Source organism: Mastigoproctus giganteus, chromosome 1 (genome assembly GCF_048544385.1).
Source record: "Mastigoproctus giganteus isolate SK-2022 chromosome 1, ASM4854438v1, whole genome shotgun sequence".
Lineage (NCBI taxonomy): Eukaryota > Metazoa > Arthropoda > Arachnida > Uropygi > Thelyphonidae > Mastigoproctus > Mastigoproctus giganteus.
Genome location: NC_143575.1, coordinates 183,724,231 through 183,739,717, shown reverse-complemented (window position 1 = coordinate 183,739,717; position 15,487 = coordinate 183,724,231).

Sequence of the window (15,487 nt, the reverse complement as noted above, 5' to 3'; positions counted from 1 at the left end):
GTTTCAACATGACGGGCGCCTGCCCATTATGGAAGGTGTGTTCGTGACCATTTTAACAGGCGTTTTTGGCGTCGATGGATTGGCCGTGGTGGACCCGTTGCCTGGCCCCCACGCTCACCTGATTTATCGAGTCTTGATTTCTTTCTGTGGGGGCCCCTCAAATCTATCGTGTATGAATCGCCTGTGAGACGGAGATGAATCTCGTGGCGACACTGTCTGCGCTGCTGCTACTGTCAAAGAAACTCCAGGTGTGTTCGACCGTGTCCGCCAATCCATGCTGCGTCGGTGTCACGCATGCATCGCGTCTCATGGTGGAACCTTCGAGCATCTGTTGTAACATCATGAAATGCATCCATCTCGTACTCCATTGTTAATATTATGTCAAATAAATGTTTGCCACTAATTACTGTCGTGTGTCATTTCTGCTTCTTGTGCCTCTGCTACTACTTTCCCGTGACGTTTCCGGTTATGGGTTCCTATGCGATTCACATTCCTTTAGATGTTACCTACCTCCCCTAAACGTTTGTACCAATATTTTTGAGACACCCTGTATATTCAAATCAAAATACCTAAAAGAAACACGAAGGCAGTGGCGCGTTATACCTTCATGGGACCCAAAGCAAAATGGAATTTGGGGGCCCCCATCTCTAAATTAAAATCTCTAGTAAAGAACATTTTGAATTTCATTTTATTGTGACAACAAAACAAACAAATTATATGACATATGAACTAAATATAAAATTTTATCAAAATCGGTAAAACTATTTTTGAAAAAAACGTAATTTTCAAATTAATCTTCATGTAAAGTTCATGACCTTGGCAGGTAGAAAGATCAGTTTCGGACAAATATCACTTAAAAATAATAGTTAAAAACAGCAATGAGTTTTTGAAACTGATTTTGGGGCTACCCTCTGATCGGGGCCCCCAGGCAGATGTCTTTTTTGCCTATAGGATAACTCATCACTGCGCCAAGTGGCGAGTTATCCTATAGGCAAATTGGATGGTTTTTCACGTAAAACCATCTACCGCGCGTGCTCGGCACACGTGCCACTTTTTCATTCTTTTTTTACAACTAGGTAAATATAAAAAAAGTAATCAACCCACTGCAGGATGGAAGCCTCCTCAACAATTCATGCTGAGGGAAATGGACCATAATCTGCCACGCTGGTCCAGTGCGGGTTGACAGATCGACCGTATTTAGCAGTCAGAGGCTTGAACTCCGATCTACTCAAAGAGCGTGTGCTACTGCACTCCTTCTCATGACCACTCGGCTACGGAGGCCAGGTAAATATAATGGATACCTTTTTTCATGATAAAATTTTAATACTGCGAATAAAAACTAACGTGAAATATTTCCCATAGCATAAATAACATAAAAACTATCACAAAACATTCTACAATATAGGAAAGGTACACGAAAATCACAGATTACATGAAAAAAATGATTACACAAATATTCAAGAAAAATTTATTCTAAAAATTGCCATACAGAATTTACTTCTTTATTAATATTTGTTGTCGATTTTCCGCTTTACTAAATAGCTGAGCGATGATTACGAAGGAAAGATTTGACGTAACGATTCGGATCAAATTGAAGCAATGGTTTTCATTTAGATTTACGGTTATCACATCTCAACGTGTTTAATTGCCAAAGATGTTCTTTTTATTGTCACAATATTATTCATTACGCTGAAAGCTCGCTCAGCTTCAGCACTGCTAATCACAATGGTTTCAAGGATATTTCTGCCTTTTTTTTTCTTAACTGAAAAATGGAATTTCACTCGATTTTAAAGATTTTTGTCTTTGACAAAAATCTCTAAAATCATTAATTTTTATTTCATATTTTATTATAAAACTTAAATTTCTTATTCGTTTTTTATGCTGCTTGCCATGGAGACGAAAGCTATTCCATATTCCACGAATTCGGGTATCATATGGTTACAATTTCTTTAAATTCCTCATCGTCAATTGTATCATTATTTAATTAAAAATTACTCTGTTGCATTAATAATCGATCCTTTAAGGTTATTAAACCTTAATTCGCGCTTTCTAATTGCCTAAAGGCCAGAGATGGGAACAATGAGTACAGAGTTAAGTCTATCGTAACCGTTCGTTAATGGAAAGTTTCTTCGTTGCATTCCACCTTCCAGTTTGAAAAACCATGTCCTGCTCAAACAGCTTCAACTTCTCGATTATACACTGCCGATTCCTTGAATGTTGATCTACAGATAATTCTGGTAATTCTGCAGTGGGGCAAAGATAATTTAGTTGATTTCAATCCTTCTAAAACTCAGTCCTGTCTTATATCTTGCAAAAAAGGATTCTTCTGCTCCTATGCTTATTTTTGATGACACTCCGATTTCTAGTCAAAATGATATATCTCTTTTGGGGATTACCCTGACTTCTAATCTCTCTTGGTATAAGCACATTACAAATATTGCTTCCTTTGCATCTAAAAAACTGGGTTTTCTCTTTCACTCTCGGGGTTACCTTTCTTCCAAACTGCTGTTCTCTGTACAAATCGCAAATCCGCCCTACCAAAACTTCTCTCAGACTTCTAGATTCCATTCAAAATGGGTCAGTTAGATTAATTAATGACTCATCTCTAACAGTCTCTCCATTCTTTGTCTCAAAGACGTTCTGTTTCTGCTGCATGCCTTTTCTATAGATACTTCCATGGGCGCTGTTCTTCTGAATTGGCTTCTATAGTTCCCGCTCTCTCTTCCAAAGCAGTCTGAACACATGCCGAAACCAGTCAACATCCTTTTATAGTCCAACTTCAAACTCACAGAACCAATTTTTCTTCTTCCTCATTTATTCATTCATTCATTCATTCAACTTCCGTTTTCTTCAATAATCTTCCTTCATATGTATTTCCTGAAAATTACAATCTACTGAAGTTCAAGTCTAATATCTTCTTCAACAAATATCTTCTTTCATCTTCTCAACCTCGAACCGGAAAGAGTTGGAGTTATGTAGGTTCTAATACTTCTCGTGTTTTGGGTTTTCATAAAAAAGTAAATAAAAAAAAATAATAATCATCTAGTTTATTTAGATTTTTCCCCATGAGCTTCTTCTTGAGCTCCCTCCCACTTCAGGTAAAATTTAAATTACCCATAACAAGATTTCCAACTAACTCACCACACAGATTCGGTGCCGACAAGTGTAACTTCTGACTGCAAACACTCTTTTCATGCTTAGTCTGCATTTGATAAAAATCACGACCCCACCACTCTTCATTCTTCTCTATTCTTCTTAAGTACATTGTTCGTACATAGTGAAACTCATCATCTACAATTGCCAAGTGACATGTTTCAGTTAGCGTCCAACTGTAAGTTTGAATTCATTCATTTTATTCACTTCTGAAATTACTGTAGTTACAGTTAAGACTAAGTTTTCAATAGTTTCATACCTTGACACAGCCCTCTGAAATTATTTAAGCTTGTTTCCCTAGCTTTAGCTTCCTGCTCATTTGAAATGTTGCTAGTTTCAGGCCACCTTGCCAATATCGGCCGTTGTGACAAAAAGAACTTTCAAAAAGTTGTGACTTTCAGGCCATCTTGCCAATATCGGCCATTGTGACAAAAAGAACTCAACTCTTGAGATGTGTGTAAGCATTATTTTGACAAATATCATCAGATATATGCGTGCCTGTATTATTTTTGTCCCCCTCCAACTGGCATTTTCACCCCAAAGATTTAACAGTATCATTGATAAACATCCCCCCCCCACCCCAAAGCTTTGTAGAATCTCATATGGCTTTCAGCAAATAATCCCTCCTATCGTATCTGTGCAGAATTACAGACACATACATTCTGACATACCTCGTGGCATTTTTTCAGCATGGTTATATTTATCCAACAAATCACCAGGTTGTGTTTAATATTAGTCCCTATTCCAGTAAAATTCTACTACTAGTCTTCTACTAGAAGTTTGCATTTTCATGGGTTCTCGTAAAATGGTCGTCTTGTATTTAAAATCTTTACAGTGTGTCTTCATCTTTGAATGGAGTCAAATATTCAAAGTTGAATATATGACTGCATTCAAACTACCTGTCATTTCAAGTTACTCCACCTACACGCGAGAACTGAAAATTTCAGTGACCATGACACAAACTGGGCAGATACTTGTCACTGTAAACAGACTGTAAAGTGCGCCGACCGGGCTAGCCGGGTGGGTAAAGTGCCTGCCTGGCAACCCATAGGTCGCGGGTTCGAATCCCGCCTCGGGCTTGGATCAAAGTACTGCAAAAACCTTGGGAGGTGCATTATGGCCACAGAAGCCGATGCGCCAACAACTACCAAAAAAAAAAAAAAACTGTAAAGTGCAAGTGTTTTTTTTTTTTTTTTTTTTTTTTTTATGATCAAGGGACGGACTTTGTACTTTCTGCTAATTTCTAGATAATGTTCCTTACAATACTGTTTACAGGAAAAGGAACAATTCAGTCCTTGCTTACACTGACACATTAATGGAGTTTGTAAGTCGGTGGTAGTGACACTGAATGACAAATATTAGGATTAAATTAGTGATGAAGCCAGAAGTTATGATGCATTCTATTAAACTATATACCTAACGTTAGAAAAGTTAAAACATAGTACTGTACATGATTAATAAAAACTGTTTGACTACAGATCTCACCTGACATCTGTTTTCTACGTCAGCATAATAACCAGGTAGTTTATTTCCACAGGAAAACCTTGGCGTTGGCACGCTGGCCATGACCGGATAATCCTTCCCTGGGTTACCAGGTATGGCACTGACGTCTCCGAAGAAGCCAAAATCATCTTCGTCTTCATCACTATCATCCTCGAATTCTTTTTTGTCCAATTCATGTTTATTGCGGGAGGCAGTTTCACGGAAACGCGTAGATTCCTGAGTCAGACGGGGTCTATATCTGTCTTCAGAGATCGGTTTAAAGGACTCGCTGGAAGTGGGTCTGTATCTGTAATGTGTGGGAGAAGGACGATATGTTTCCTGCTGCGGAGGAGGTCTGTATTTTGATTCTGTAACTGGCCTATAGGAGCTCTCTCCAGGAGGAGGTGGACGATACACACGTTCTTCCTCAGAGGGTGGTCGTGGTCTGTAGCGGTATTCAGGAGGTGGCCTATACGAGCTGACTTCTTGGGGTCGGCTGGGGGGTCTGTAAGAGTCAGAATGGCGAGGAGGATGATAAGATCGAAGATCTAGATCGATGGGAGGTATATACCGTTGCTCATGGGGCGTTGCTGGCTCATGATCTTCTGTTGAAGGGGGTTGTGGATGATACTTTTCAGGGGGAGAAGGCCGGACTGGAGGGCGATGTGATTGAATTTGAGAATCATAACGATTTGGATGTGGTTTAGGAGGTGGAGGTGGCGGCGGAGGTGGTGGGCGATATTTCACAGGTCTGCGTTCTGAGTCAGGTGGTGAGTAATTATAACGTGGTGGTCCATGTCGTGTAGGTCTGCGATCATCGTCGTCGTCGTCGTCGTCATCATCATCATCATCGTCGTCAGCTTTATATATTGGAGGAGGTGGGGGTGGTCTCTGAAGGTTTTGTTGATACTTAGCAGGAGGCCCAGGACGCTTTGCAAGGCTAGAAGGGGCAGAATAAGGTAATTGTTCATAGCCACGTGGTGGAGCAACATCAGTGGGCTCCTCATGTCGTGGACGGTCGTATAATCGTTGCTGGACGTGTGGTCCAGGTCTTCGAATTATAATTCGTGTAACGGGTCGTCGTGGAGGGTCATGACCGCGTATAGAATTAGCAGGAGCTGTACGAAGCGCCATGTCGTTAACAGGGTATGCAATAGTCTGGGGTCTGTAACTGACGGTTTCTCGACTAGAGGGACTCGAAGGTGGTACCCGGGGAGGAGGAGGTGATAAAGGCTTTCGAGGAACATATGATGATGCTTGGGGTGGCCGAGGGACAGGTGACGGAGGCCGTGGAGAGGATGGTGGCGTATGTCGAGAATGATGCGCTATAGGAGAATCGTTTACAGTAATAGGACGACGAGGTGGAAGCTTCGGTTGCTCTTCTGGTAGAGGGAGCTGTATTTGATAGATGAGAGGACGTTCTTGTGGTCCTCCGTCTTCCGGATGAGTGATGGCATATATTGGAGCACCGGCAGGGATGGGATTGTAACCGTTAGGCTGGAGTAGAACATAACGAGGAGATTCGTTCTGACTCGAGAATGCTCCCCCATCTTTTGTTGGTATTAATTCCCTAATTTCATATGTCAGAGGTACTATAGGAATTTGACGTTTCAGATGAGAAGTTGACTCTCCGGTCCTTTGAACTGGCATTTTGTGAGATAAATCAGCAGATCTGGCATCATATTTAGGAGAGTCGATGTATTTCACCCCTGAGAAAACCTAAAGGGAGTTAAAAAAAAAAAAGAAAAAAGAAAAAAAAATTGATTAACAAACATTCATAATTTTAAAGCAACACATAAACGAGTATAATAAGAAATTGTTACAAAATTTGCATTTCCCATGGGTAATTTGTCATGGTAGGAAAGTGTAGCAAACGTTTTCCGTTTTTTGTGTCCGTTTGGATGCCGATAATTACAGGGCTGTCATAAAAACAGTGCCAGTAATTTTAATTTAAATATTTATCCCACTGTATTATGTATATGGCGCCTCCGTAGCCAGGTGGGAAGGAGCAGCAGTGCGTAGCACACGCTTCTTGATTAGACCGGGGTTCGAGCCCATCACCACCAAATACGGAGGATGCGGAAAGGTCAGGGAATGACCACCGCATATCCCGGAGCAATATGGCCTTAGTTGCTAATGCTCCAAATAACAAACAATTATGTATATAATTTCTCCCGCGCTCCGCCCATATTCGAATGATTTTATGCTCATGGGCCCACATCTCGTGATCATGCTGCTGGACATTGTATGGCATTATTTTCAAGCTAGCACCAATTCAACAGAAAGTAGTGTGTTTATGATACGTTAAATTTGAGTCAGATCGGATCCAAATTCAGCGCGAATTTTGGCATATATCCATTATAAATTTTGAACGGCAGGTTGCAGAGTTTATTTGCCCCTCCCTTCCTCCGCCAAATAATTTCATATAATTGAAATTAGAAAGCACTTCTCAAATTAACATAGGTGAAGCACTTCACCTATGCACATCTATCAGGACCGATCCGTGATATTTGACGCCCGTGTGCAAAACAATCGGCGCCCCAACCCCCAAATTCTCCAACAAAAATTTTGTATACTTAATTTTGTGTGTAAGGGAGAACATGAAAATTACATTTTTTACTAAAAATGCATATACTTAAATTGTTTATTAAATTAATCTAAATTGAACATCATATAAATATAACAATACATGTATTATTAACGATAAGAAAAACGCAGTACAGTAAAATGAACAAAATACAAAATTGGAATTCTGGTTTTTGCAGAAACAAACCTTATTACAGTATTTTATCTACATAAATTTCATTTAATACTTCATGCGTCCTAGACCTAGAAGTATATAACTTATAGATATTTAATAGAATATTAATTTAATAGATTGTTAATACTGTTTATTTTCAATTGGAACGTATAGAATCTGTGATTAACATAGATGCTAATATTTAAGGAAAAAAAAAAAAACAACTAACCACGATTTTAAAGAATGAATGTTTTTAAAATTAAATTTTTTCTTTTTATTCTAAAGAATAAATTTCATTCAAGAACAGGCAACAGCCAACTAAAACGTTTTTCTCAATCGATCACAATGCCTTCTTACATTCCCTGTTATACACTGAATAATAATAATTTTAGTGTTACTAGAATTAGCTTACTGTAGTGACCGTATTATTAATTCGGTACCTACTCACAAAAATAACTATCTATACTTTCAGTTTTAAAAAAAATTAAAGAAAGATGACAGATGATTAGGCGGATATAAATTTTAAAATTCCAGAATTTTAAAAGAAATTCCAGGAGTTAACAAAGCTAAGATAATGTTAACTACTGTCGTGTATTGGTAATTGCATCTTTATTGGTACCACATCTTATTCATAGGGCGCCTCCGTAGCCAGCTGGGCAGGAGCAGCAGTGCGTAGCACACACTTCTTGATTAGACCGGGGTTCGAGCCCGTGACCACCAAACACGGAGGATGCGGAAAGGTCAGGGAATGACCACCGCATATCCCCGGAGCAATTGGCCTTAGTTACTAATGCTCCTAAAAACCAAATAACAAACAAACATCTTATTCACTATATTCTAGAACCGAAATCAAATAATTACTGACCTGGGAGGATTCCTTTGCAACCGACAGGCTAACAGTTCCTGCAAATGACAAAATAGATACATAAATGAAATACGATGCATGAAAAATGCATGTTAACTGTTTAAGCAGTTGTTCAACAAATAGTTAAAAATAACGAGAGTTGGGTTTCGTGCCACATATTATAAAGAATGAAAGAAACGAATAATAATTAACTAGAATTATATCTTCGAGACATTATCCATGGCTGATGAAGAGAAAAATGGACCTGATGATTTGTGGAAACTTCACTTTCAGATGCTTTTTGACTTTTATAACTTTCTTAAAGTACAGTACTAAGCCACAGTATTCATGGCATAGCGTTTCTTGTTGTTTTAGCTTTCCGGGGTTAGCGGTAACCCCCCAAATCACACCTTTATATTAAAAGGAAACCGAGCAGAACAAACATTAGTGAAGACGTTTCTATGATAACTGTAACATAACAAAGCAAGTGCAGCACTTGGCTTTGTTATGATTTCGGGGACGTCATACATTTATTCCAGCTGTCTAATTTACCCTAACAGCTGGCTCTCATTAAATCATCAGGTGTACTCAGTAGCCACCGGCAATTTTTCTTACGTTTCAGGTAGAAAGACGGAAGAACGCACCCGATGAAATATGAAGGGAGTCAGGCTAGGCTATTAGTTACACCTGGGTACATTCGATGCAATTACGTTTCACATTGTGACTTCAGGATATTTTAGGGAAGATGGGGTTGGTGAGGGGGACCCACAAGCCTACTTAGGCTTTGACAAGACAAGGAGTAGGACAAATATCTCTTTCTAACCATACTTATTCTCAAATAACAAGGAAATCAGAAAAGCACTTCTTTTTGATCTTGATAAGAAAACTTCCGCGTTTTTCTTGGGCATGCATGCATGCATGTTGCATGAAGGAAGTTGCAATCTCAATAGCTGTGAAAGGTGGATATGAGTGAGCCTTGCGGAGGAGAAAAAAATACCTCACCACGAACTCGACGTTTCTCATCTTCCTGAAGATGGGAAACAGTGAGTTCCCGAAAGCGTAGCCACAAATAGTTTGGCATTGAGGTGGTTCAATTCCTTTAAACTTGTATCATTTCGACAATAAATTACTTAATGTACCACGTGATATAAGAGTGTAGTGTCTATTCATTCATTAACAAAATTATCTATTTATCTAGGAACTACAGTCTGGATATTTAGCAAATGCGGAATTGATTACATTCACTGAGCTATCGTGAGTAGGTTCCAATTAATTACTTGTAAAATGAATGGTTTTCATTTAAAAAATTGTCAATATTTCAATTTTAATTATTTATTGGCTGTTACAAGACAGAAAAACAAATAAAACAGGTGATTTATAAATAAATAACAGTGAATTTTATTTATTTATTTTCATTTTCATTATTTTTAAGATATGAGTTTCGTTCATAACTTAGCATATACCCAACCACCAAGCTGTTGCCAATGTATGCACCAGCATATCTTGGATAATTGTAGCTTACGACAATTTTCTTTTCGGTTGTGGAGAGGTAACTTTTGAGCAGTACACATTTTGTGCTTTGCATAAACAAAAAAAAAAAAAAAATTCTTATTTTAATACAGTGTCAATGGGGATACAAAAAAGCGATAAATTACGCACAAGACTAAACCTTCCAACCAGTGCGAAGAAAGCAACAGTTAAAATAGGGGCTAGGCCTGTCCATCACTGTTTTGCGCAATGATCCAATCCAATCCATAAGAAGAGAGATCATGTTCTAAAGATTGACTCTTTTTAAAATTAAGTTAAAGGCATGAAATTAAGTTAAAATCGGCAATAATCATCTCAACAACTCCTCACTGAAATATTTCTTATGTTTACAGTACCATTTCTATGAGAAAAGTACCGTGCGGTACTGTATACAGATATTATTACCATCAATTACAGTACCATAGTTAAATTGAGAGTACATGATATTTCTCATTTAGGTTTATTAACGACAACAAAAGAACTGACTGTCAGTGACACTCATGGAAGAGATACAATATTTTGAAGTTTACGAAGGAGAATGGAGATTGCGCTACAGTCGGGAAATTGTACTGCCAGCACTATAGGCCCATTTTGTCGTGCAAAGTGCTTTTATATAATTTTCATCGACGATGGAAAATTATTCAGAAGTATTGATCTTTGTTTCACTTTCAGATGCTGGTAACCTATAACTGTATCTAAAAGTTAGGGCATCTCAAAAATATACCTATAGTATAATTTTGATATGGACATTGCATGTGTGCACGATTATATTGCATGATAATGCCATATATTGTACAGTATTCGCAAAGCTAAGCATAAACTTTGTCGGTCTTCTTGGTAAACTAGATTATAACCTACCATTCCACATAATTAGCATTAGTAGAGGCATTTGATGCAAGAAAGCAAGCTTATGCAGCATCAGCCAAAAAAAAAAAAAAAAAAAAAACTTCCACTTCACCCCTCCGTTCGTTCGAAATACCTGTCCAGCTGAGCCTTATATTTATTTAGGCTATCAACTTCCACAACAAGGGATGGAAGTCTGTTCCACCAACCAACTACTCGCTGGCTAAAGGCAAATTTCCGCACATCTATCCTACATCTGTCTTTCCTCAATTTGAATTTATGCCCTCTCAGGTGATTATTCTGAGCAAGAGGAAGAATTCCATCAGCATTCAGCATGCTGAAACCATTCAAGGCTTTATACACCTCTATCAGATCACCTCGCCGGTACCTAGTCTCCAGACACTGTAATTTGCAAAACTTAAGCCTTTCTTCGTAAGAGCAACCCTTTGTTCCATTCACTAATCTTGTTGCCCTTCTCTGTACTCGTTCCAGCAGCTCTACATCCTTCTTGAAATGAGGCCTCCAGACCTGTATACAGTACTCAATGTGTGGCCTGACCATTGCCTTATACAAGGGAATAATCACTTCCTTATCCCTGCTAGAAAAATTCCTATATATCATCGACAATACACCATCAGCTACTCTTGCAGCCCGTCTGCACTGCTCAGAAAACTTCATATCTGCCTGCACAACCACCCCCAGGTCCCTTTCATTCTCTACCACTGTCAGTGTAGTACCACAGAGTTGATACGTTGCTCTGGGGTTGCTGTTTCCCATATGTAGTACTTTACATTTGTCAATGTTAAACTTCATTTGCCACCTCTCAGCCCATCTGCTCAACCTTTCCAGATCCTGTTGCAGCAGCATAGTGTCAGTAGTGTCCTTGACAACCCTGCCAACCTTTGTATCGTCTGCAAACTTGGACATTAAGCTTGATATACCATCATCAATATTATTTATAAATACAGAAAACAATAATGGACCCAACACTGAACCCTGAGGGACTCCACTAATAACATTAGTCCACGATGAGCAGTGTCCATTGATTACCACTCTCTGTCTTCTCCCCCTCAACCACCCCTTTATCCATAGCAGCAATTTGCCTCCAATGCCACACTGCTCCAATTTGTGCAGCAGTCTTCCATGTGCAACAGTATCAAAAGCCTTTCTAAGGTCCAAGTATATAATATCAAAGTTATTCCTTGCATCCAGTTCTTTTGTGACTGCATCATAGTAACCAATCAAATTGGTCAGGCAAGACTTCCCCTTAACAAAACCATGCTGTGTCCGAGCTATAACTGAAGTCTTGTCTAGATGATCCTGCAGTGCTTCTTTAACCAGTGCCTCCATTAATTTTCCTGGAACAGAAGTTAAACTCACAGGTCTATAATTACTTGTGTCAGCCTTTGATCCTCCTTTGTGAATTGGGGTCACATTTGCACATCTCCAGTCTATGGGTACCTCCCCGAATAATGTTTTTTTTTACTAGTGTTCATCCCAATAAGAAATCCCAATTTCATCCCAATTTCCTAGAAAGCTGTTTAAAGCAATAAATCCATTAACTTTCGAGGTTAAAGAATCTTGTGTTGACTGGTCTTTGCAACCGCGTTAATAACTTGTACTCCCGTTCAGTAAATTTAATCGTAATTCATACTGTTGCAGTTTGACATTTTCAAAATAACCATATATATATTTTTTTTCTGAATTAAAAATCACGAAAATGAGAGAAATACGCACGTAAACATACTAACAGAGTTTACATTGTTAGTTGTCAATAAAATCCTTGTATTAATTAAATCTTTCGGAAGTATTGGAGTAAAAAATTAATATACTATTTTTTTTTAAATTTTTTTGCTGTAAAGCAAAAGGTGCAAACACGACGTGACAACTCTATTACTTATGCATAACACAACACCAAACCAGTCTTCCCTAGCGCATCGTCTGTCAGATATAACAATGACTATTTAGAAAGAATATTAATGACGGTGGGGGAGGATCCTTTTGGAGGTTCTTGTGGCTACCCATGGACGCACCTTTGTTTGTGTAGCTTTCATAATAGCCCCAGAATCCTGATCTAATTTATCTTTCATGTCAACAAACTGAAACCCCTCTGGCAAATTTTGTCACATTAAAAGTTTCTTTTGGATATTTATGTCAACTAAGGAGCTGTCAAGCAGCAGAATAAATAAAAAAAAAGGGCACTTAGTGACACACACAAATGAGTTCTAAGACGGAAGTGAAGACAGTGAAAGTGGAAATCAAATAATGTTAGGGTGTGATTTAGGACGCTTGTAGGCGAGTACTATAGAAATTATAGTACATTTACTTCCTAGATTTGAACACAATGAGGGGTGGTGAAGCTTTTGCAACATTCTGGATTCCAATTATCCTCAAGAGCTTAAGGAGAAAATTATCTTTAGTAAAAGTCTTATTGTTAAAAAAACAACCAGAGAAAAGGCAGAGAAATCCTATTGTTAAAATGAACTTTGGCAGTTTTCACTATTTTGTCTAAATTATCGAAAAAAATAATCTTGCAGTTTTTTATTGTCTTCGATTAAACAAAAGGATTGTACAAAGTTATGTTCACTTTGATGCTGAATTTTATGAACTTGATTTTCTATCAAATTCATTATTGTTACTTTATTTTCGTAGTTTAATATCCAGACCTTTTTCTCTAACAGGGGAGGCGCCTCCGTGGGCAGGAGCAGCAGTGCGTAGCACACGCTTCTTGATTAGATCGGGGTTCGAGCCCGTGCCCACCAAATACGGAGGATGCGGAAAGGTCAGGGAATGACCACCGCATATCTCCGGAGAAATATGGCCTTAGTTGCTAATGCTCCTTAAAGCCAAATAACAAACAAACAAACAATCTAACAGGGGTCTGCTGTGTAAGTATGTCTACTACTAAAACAGATAATATACATGTATATATATCTTACGTTTAGGACAATGCGATTTAAAAAAAAGTACAATAAAAATTACTCTACAGTATAATGTCGAAAGTCGATTTAATATATCAAATTTTCCTAAAAATAACTAGATGATAATAAATGCTTAGCTTTTGTAGGTTTTTGGCACATTGCTATACTTTGGTCATAGTACGCCAGTTCATATAGTGTACTGTGTCGTGTATTACGTTCAGTGTATCACATTCTACGTAATACTCGTACAAAAATAAATGAACAATAAGTTCGTTTCCATAGCGTTAAAAATTCAAAGATAATTTTTTTGTGATTTATTCCATGGGACTTCTGTCGTCAAACTTCGAACACCATTAACACATTATGCATATAAAAAGGCTCTCCATTGTTAAATTATAAGAAGTAGGCAAAATGATATCTGATAGCAAAGTGATGCAACCAAGTGATTAAAAGTAATTACAGACCATAACATTTCTTGAGGAACCCAGCGCCAATATTCTGATAATAAAATAAGAATATCAACAGACCTTTGACCCTTAAAATAGGATAATAATTTATAAAACTCTTGACTTTATCAAGAGCAAGGACGACGAATGATGAAACATTTTTGCTTACAATAATGCAAAAAAGTAATCAATCTCGATGGTGCCTAATACCCTTATATGCTTGTTAAACCCGTGATACAGTCTTCACTGATGCACACAATGTTCCTCGGAATGTATATACACCTAAACATGGTGCTCGTGAATTTTCACATTTACCACTATGGCTTCTGTGCCATTCAGGGTGAGTCTATGATTATAGCCTGTATATATGTAATTATATTTAGACTAATAAGTTGATATTTATTTATTTTATTTTTTTAAACAATAAAAATGAGGCTCTGCACATGTACTTGTAAGAAACTTCATTGCCATAGATTATAAATGGCTGACTAATTCCAATGAGATTCGACAGGTGGAAAAAATCACATATCATATCCGATTATCTAATATTTTAATGTGTGGGGGTATATATATATATATATAACGTATTGTGTTCATTTCTTACTGAAACAATCCAGAAATTGGTCACAGCTTCATTTCTAACAGATGCATTTAAGTTCCACAGAGCGCTCTTCGCGATTCGAATTTACTGAATTTAAATAGCTGAGTCCTTACAAACTTGCTTTGTGGTTAAGGTCATGCAATTTCGTTTCGTTGATCCGGTTAAACGCAACAATGCTAACGATAGTCTTGTCAAAGAAGAAATACTGTATTTATATTGCTTTTTATAGGAACTTGTTTTAATATGAGCTGAAACTTTCCTCAAAGAAATCTGAACCTGTCTGTTTTTTGTAATAGCGTCGCTGGTCCAATTATGTATGCAGTGGTGATACAGCGTGGGGTTTAATGCACTTGGTTGGTAATTCCTTGTTTTATATTGTTGCTATGTATATAATAATAATATGAAATACACTTTTCGAGCATAAACAATTTTTAATTAATAAATAAATGCCTTTTTGTATTAAATTAATATAACTTAAATGAATTACTCGTACAATTAACAGCATAGAAAAGGTAGGAGGGAAGGAATATATAAATATATGAATGATCATGAACCAAGGTACACATCTTATCAAGAAGCAACAACACGACCAAAGTTTATGGAAACAAAAATTTTTATACCACTATAAAGGCTAAAACAGTAATTGCTTTATATTATTTTTAGTTAATGGCCGAATTCTGGCCTTGAAAAATGAGAAGAGAAAGATCGTCTTTAAACCCTAAATCATTATTAGAAGAGTAAGAACTTCGCTTTTGATAGTTCTTTCCCTTTATCTGCACGAAAGATGTCTTTTCCAGGGATAAATATTCTTACCAGGGGGGAGAGAGAGAGTATTAATCTGCACAATAGGGAGAGCATGAATTATTTCGTGGTTGTATTAAATTTTTTTTTTTTTTTTTTTTGTTAGTTGTTGGCACATCAGCTTCTGTG